Source organism: Nipponia nippon, unplaced genomic scaffold (genome assembly GCF_047370975.1).
Source record: "Nipponia nippon isolate SJK-2023a ecotype South Korea unplaced genomic scaffold, ASM4737097v1 scaffold_13, whole genome shotgun sequence".
In the NCBI taxonomy this organism is placed as follows: domain Eukaryota; kingdom Metazoa; phylum Chordata; class Aves; order Pelecaniformes; family Threskiornithidae; genus Nipponia; species Nipponia nippon.
The window spans coordinates 10,283,696-10,289,827 of NW_028262324.1; the positions used below are offsets into that span (position 1 = coordinate 10,283,696).

Here is a 6,132-nt window from a genome sequence, read left to right on the forward strand (position 1 = left end):
GAGGAGCATCCTAACCGGGGCAGAGGGACAGACGGAGATTCCCTCGGCAAACAGCTGAGGAACGACAAATATTTTTTTTTTTTTCCCTAAATAAAGGACCTACAAAAATACAGATGTGGACAAACAAGTTTTATTTAAGAGCATACTGTTCTGGACAAATATTTGGACATGCGGACTTCAGGGGATAGGGAGGGAAAGACAAGTAAACATAAACAAGGCGTGCTCAGTCATTAGCGCGGGGTAGCGTGACCGTTACGCAGTCTGCCCCTGCAAGGCTCTGGAGGGACACAGTTACTTCGCACGAGGAACACACGTTTTCGCAAGCAGCAATGTACTTTTTGGGATGGGACTTCAGGTCCTCTTTAAAAAAAGTTTGTTGAACGTGTGCATCAACACCAGGGGCAAAGAGCTCTTCTGTTCGTAGCCTGACAACCAGATAACCCCCCAGGCCACAAAATTATGGCTCGTCCCAGCCCCACCGACCTCCTTGTGGTCTCACCAACTGCATAAACCAATCTGTCGATGAGTGCCTCTTTGGGCTGTAATCTAACCTTTATCAGCCTGTCAGCTATGCTGAGAAGGCCTATCCTGGACAGAAACAAAGGAAACACATGCTCAGTATCTGCTGAGGGCTTAATTATTTCTTGCTAATTGGAGGCAGGCTTGTTTCATTAGATCTGAGCACTGAACAATTGTTTCCTACTTTGAGAACTCACAAGTTGGAGATCAGAAAAGTGCTAATTGCAGTATGAGTAAAATAATCACTGGGCTGTACTGCACTTAAGCTCCATGAAGAACCACAAGAGCTGTTGCCTTGGTCTTATTTGTCTGAAATCACAGATTAGTAGCGGTGAACAGAGAGCATCACTGGTGCCAGCGTAGCATTTGGGCCTTATAAAAAAAGGCAAGCCATGCCTCTCTAAAGTGGGAGGGGAGCAGAGTACGCGCCCAAGTGCTGGACAAGAGGCTGGCTGCTGTCACCCATTTAATACTTAGCCAGTCAATACTGCTCACTGAGTATTTCCTTTCCTAAAGCAGAGTTTCCTTTTCAGAGAGTTAACCTCCCTCTGCCACACTGTAGTAGCTCTCACTGATGGTGAATGGGTCTGCTGCTAATGGTCATGGGACTACCTGCTTTATTTCCACCCCGAGGTGGTTCTCCGAGCTCCATTGCTCTGTTCCAGTTTATTTATATCTCCCCCCCAAGACTGAAGCTAACAACGCTCTGCTCTCCAGCCTCAGGGAGCCCAGGATTTTCACAACTTTTTCACCCAGCAAAACAAAGAGCTGAGCCATATAGATAATCAGAGAGGAGGGCAGCAGTTGAATCCTCAGGACGTTAGAGATCTCGAGCAAGTGGCAGACAAAGTTCCAAGTGACAGAAGAAAGCATGGTGCACAACAGCTGGGGAAGAAAAGGAGGAAGAAAATTGTCATGGCAATGATGTTTTCAGAAGAGGTTCAGTTTTCAGTAGAATATAAATGATGCGAGACCATGAGTGCTTGTTGCCTTCCCTTATGCACCCAACACAACTAACACACCTTTCAGCATGAGTATTACGTCCTACAAGGGACAAGTTTAAACCCCAGTTCTTCAAACTGCTCTATCCACTTGTATATGTGAACATATGTTCACTTGAACAACAACAATGAAAAAAATCTGACTACACTGACTTGGTACTGCTTTGGTGGTGTTAATGAGGTCAAAAATACTTTGACTTGAGATATTACTGGTTCCATGCTAAAGCTCAGCTTCAAGGTGTGCTAGTCAAACAACTGCAGCAATTTAAGATGATACCAGTCCTTAGCTATTCCAGCCTAATAAAGGTTACTGCTCCAGCAAAGCTGGTGGAAGTAAGTGTGTGTGAGTACCTCAGTTGCTGCAATTCAAAAATCCAAGCAATGTAAATGAGTAGACAGGACAGTGAATAGTGACAGTGGAGGCACAGACCAGTTTTCCCTTCTCAGCCCCTTCTGCAAAGGAACATACAGTCAAGGCACAGGGAAAGCGGAGACACACAAGACACTAAGCTCTTCCACTGCTTCAAATATATCTTTTGGGATTTGTATAAAGCCTAAGAGGATTGGGACTGTCATGTTTGCAAAGAGACTTCTGGCTTCAGCGCTTACTGAGCAAGTGAAATACATCTAATTTTTAGTCACATACTCCACTGTAAGAAATCTGAAGCAGCTTTTAAAAATACATAATATCAGCCATACATACCAGGAGAGTTTCTATATAAAGTTGAGCTAAACCTCTTATCTTGGAGGAATAGGCAGCAATTTTCACTGTTTCAAATTCAATTCTCAAGGACTTTTTAAATATGTATACATATCTTTAAATATATATACACACACACACATACTTATACAATATGCATATATAATAGTTATTCTGTACAATTTTGTATTACCTTTACCTTGGCAACAACAGGAGTCATTCCAAATAGGGAAGACAGAAAAAAAAAAAAATCTTCTTAGTTATTAACCAAGCAGAAACCAATCTTGCAGCTTTCTCTTACCCAAGAGGCTGAGGAGCGAGGCAAAGGTGAAAAAAAATCAGAGCTGAGGCACAAAAGCAGCAGATATGCAAAGAGGTAGCCTGGTCACACTACTCACCATCACAGTGTTGTGGAGATTGCTCTTCTCAGCATGGGAGGGTCTTATCTTCTGGCTCTGAGACCAGCTGTCTGAGATTGCAGCAAAAAGACTTTGCTTTTGGCTTTTTGGTTTTGAACTCAGGTAAGCAGGCTTGGGCCTCAGTTTTCCCAAAGATCCACTGGATTGTGTCTCCTCTTGCGTTTCTATACTGGATGTATCATTCTGGTTTTCTTCCTCTGTTAGTTCATCCTTAAATTTAGAGTCAGAATCAGGCTCATCAGAAGACTGTTGCTTTATCTCTTCTGTGCTTGGCATCTGTACTAGAAAGAGGTTTGAAAAGAACATGTAAAATACCTGTACATGACTTTTTCTCCTTAGCTGTAAGCCTTACACGATCCATCCAGAAACCAGGCAAGTTTCTTCTGAATCTTTTTCAGCTGAAATAAGGGATTTCTAAACCCAACTAGGCAATAAGAAGCCTGTACAAGTGTTTGATTTTAACCAATTAGCTCTTAATCAGGAACTATATTAAAGGAGGAGCTGAAACACACCCTACTTTTTACTTATGGCTGTAGTGAACTAGTGTAAAGTAAGTAGATATGACTGAATTAGGAAGTTATTAAAAAGAGCAGTGTTTCATGTTTCTCTTTTAAGAGTGATTGAGAAATACTTTAACATTCTAATCCTATAAACATATTAGTATGTAAAAAATTTAGTAATATGTCTAGTCTTACTGATTAAAATGGAATTTAGACCATTTGTGGAAATCTTTAGAGGCTTGGTGCTAATAGCAATGGCTATAGGGCCAGAAATTGTGAAGGTAAATGCAGTAGATATAACCTGAAAATCTTACTTAAGGCACCAAGATATTCTAGAGTTACTCTGTGCAGGCAAAAAACTGATACTCAAGTGTAAGCATGTGGCACAGCTACCCTTCACCTATGCAAAATAGATATTTTATTCTGCTCTTCAGGTATCAGCAGTAAGCCATGCCTATGCTGCTCAGGGTAGTTGTACAAATGTCACAACCTCTTATAACCTGTGGTTTTTAATTGCTATGCTTGCTTACCTGCAAGAGTGCACTTGAGTGTGTGGAGGGAACATACTTTACTGCTGCAGCAAGCAGAGGCTGTTATGAGCATCAGCTGTGTGCTAAGCCTGCAAAAAGGGAGCTGAAAGTCAAAAATTCAGCATGCACACACATGTGGGACAGGAAAGGAGGGAGGAGTACAAGCCTCTGCTGTGGTGAGCACCTCCTGTTCCTCTGCTGTCTGTGGGTATTGTCTCATTGCTGCTATTCCTATGGGATCTACTATAGGACTGGATACCACATTATTAAGTAAGAACAGAGGGCACCAAACAGAAGTAAAAGCTTGCTGAAGTGAAATTTTGTTCTTATTTTCCTTCCTACAGCTGTTCTGCAAAGGCAGAATTGCTGCTTTTGAACTTATGATTGATTCCTCAGCTGGGATTGCTTATGCTCCAGGATTAGAGCAAACTAGCAAGGCAAGGCTTTATCCTCCTGAGTACATCAACAAGCCTATTATTAGTCTGAACCAAAGCCTGTTGTTAGTTACTGACATGTTAGAAATAACAATCACTGGTGGATCAAAAAGAGATGCAAAATACAAAAACAAATGAAAATGCATGCCCTGCTCCCTTCAAAAATTTTCTATCAGTCTCAGCATTGATAAAGGAATCCCTTAACAGCTCCCCGGTAATATCCCCCACCCCAAAAAAAAAAGTGTAAGAGAACTATAATGCCTGAGTTTTAAAGTGTACAAAATTAGAGGGTGAGATTTGCTTTCTGGGGGTTTTTTATAGACATTTACAAAAATTACTTGTCCTTTGCCTTTCATAAATTAAATTACCTCTGAGAAAAAGGGAGAGGGTAAGGAAGAACAGCTGCCAGCAGCTTGTCGTCTTATAAGCATTTTTAACAGAACAGCACAATAATTTGAGTTTGGTTTTCCACATGCTACCAACAGTACTAAAAAACCCTTTAGTTTCCTTCTGTGACAAGTGGCATTAGCCTAAAAATAGCTAGCAGAGTGCTTTAAAGATGAAGCTAATAGATAAAACCTTTATGCAGGAGCATTTTATCTGATCGACTGCAGAGCTTACCTTCATTAAGTAGAAGCTGTAGCCAGATAATCATTATGATCAACAGCGTTACAAACGGCAAACAAAACCAGAAGAAAAGAAGAGGAAAGGTCAGATCATTCACCAAAGGAACCAGAGGATACTTCATTGCTTGCTTCAGCTTACGCTAAGTTTAGAACAGCATGCCTGCTCTGCTTTACTACCTACCGTTTAGTAACTCTTATTGCATCACCGTGTTAATCGCAAGAAGACAGCTGATATACTCGGTGTGGGCAGCAAAAGCGACAGCCCTGTGCTATGCAGGGAGGGAGTAATAAGGATTAAATACGGGATAAGAATAACTGAGAAAACATCTGATTTGATTCTCCTTTCTTCGACTGCTATTGAAAGGGTAAGGTACAAGTTAAGAAGCTTTCAAGGCTTATGTTAAAACAATAGTTAAAGCTATGTTTATGTCTTCAGATATAGGGGAGATAACCAAGCACTTCAGCCACTTTGACACTGGGTAGCCAAGGTTGCTGTTGAGAAATCAATAAAACGGAATCAACCCTGCAGAGATGTGTAGAGGATCACTAGCTAAAAATTTCTTCTCCCAGGCTCTCTTACTTGACATGGAGCACAAATATGTCCCATATTAACATGGACTCTATTTTTAGCCTATTCTCTATGTTTCCATCTATTAGTTAATCCATGAGGAAAACAAACCTTTGCATTTTAATTGCCTATCTCCCTTCCCTCCAAGGGCAAGCTAGAGTGTTTCATAGGATATGTGTCTATAAATGTATTGCTTAATAGTAAAGGAGTTCAGTAGTGATCAAAGTAGGAACAGATAGGTGACTTTGGTAACTTGATATTCATCACAGTGTGTGTTTCTCCTTCAATAAAATAAAACTGTTATCTATTGCTTACCTCACAGGGGGTTGTTTGGCTAAATTAATTGTTTACGTAGCTCTCAGTAAACCTTAGAAGAGAGCAGCTATGTAAGTGCACATTATGAGTGATTGCGTGCGTTTAATGTTCCTGCTTGTGTGCATGTGTTTGTTTTTATGTCCTAACAGCCCCTTGAAATGAGCCTTTTAATCCCAAGATCTAAATGAACTTTACAAATTCTTATTAATTCACGTTAATAACACCCCTGTGCGATAAAAGAAAGCTATTATCCCTGTGCATTGGGTAAACAAGTGAGAAAAGCCATTAATGACCTGAGCTTCAAGGATGCTAAACATTCGCAGTCCCCATTTCACACAGTGGGGGTTGCAGGTTGGTGGCATTTCTGAAAATCAGGCTGTTAGTGGTTTGTCTACAAACGCAGTCACAACAGTGACAGAGAGGAGCAGAATCCAAGGTGTGATCTCTTCAGTTTTAATGGTAAAGTCACATCACCAGGACCCCCCGGGTCCACCCCGGCTCTCCACCGAGCCGAGCTAGC

At 41.2% G+C, this 6,132-nt stretch overlaps 1 long non-coding RNA gene across 2 annotated transcripts; it reads right to left on the minus strand.

Moving 5' to 3' along the window:
* Nucleotides 1-1,269: 1,269 nt before the first annotated feature.
* Nucleotides 1,270-2,525, minus strand: LOC148056539 (uncharacterized). 2 transcript variants are annotated; one of them, XR_015703045.1, is made up of 3 exons: nt 2,414-2,525; nt 1,872-1,973; nt 1,270-1,404 (listed from the first exon to the last, which is right to left on the minus strand). It is a non-coding gene; the product is annotated as an uncharacterized LOC148056539 (long non-coding RNA). The 2 variants fall into 2 exon arrangements; XR_015703044.1 differs by having other exon boundaries at nt 2,420-2,508.
* Between the last annotated feature and the right edge of the window lie 3,607 nt (nt 2,526-6,132).